We start from the raw sequence: 363 nt of genomic DNA, 5'->3' as shown, positions 1-363 counted from the left end.
GTGTGGGGCCCGCGGGCTGCCCAGACACCAGGGCCGCGTCCTGAAACTGGGCGATTTCTGACCCGGCGTTGACCCTTTTGTTTTCTTAATAAATATTCTTTTCCTCATTTCAAAAGTAACGTTTATTGTAGTAACTTTTAAAAATATAAGTAAACAGAAAGGCAAAAGTCCCCAGTAATTCTTCTATCCTGAGACACCTGTTCACATTTGCTCTTTATCTTTCCTTTTCCTATGCAATATATAGTTTTTTATTTTCGTTGCAGAAAATAATCAGGTTGTCATACATGTTTTGCGACACTTTCCCCACCTGGCATCGTCTTCGCCTCTCCCTGTCCCACAGCCCCGGGGCGGCCGCACAGGGTG

Source organism: Myotis brandtii, unplaced genomic scaffold, assembly GCF_000412655.1.
Source record: "Myotis brandtii unplaced genomic scaffold, ASM41265v1 scaffold1260, whole genome shotgun sequence".
Taxonomy (NCBI): domain Eukaryota; kingdom Metazoa; phylum Chordata; class Mammalia; order Chiroptera; family Vespertilionidae; genus Myotis; species Myotis brandtii.
This window is presented reverse-complemented; position numbering follows the sequence as displayed.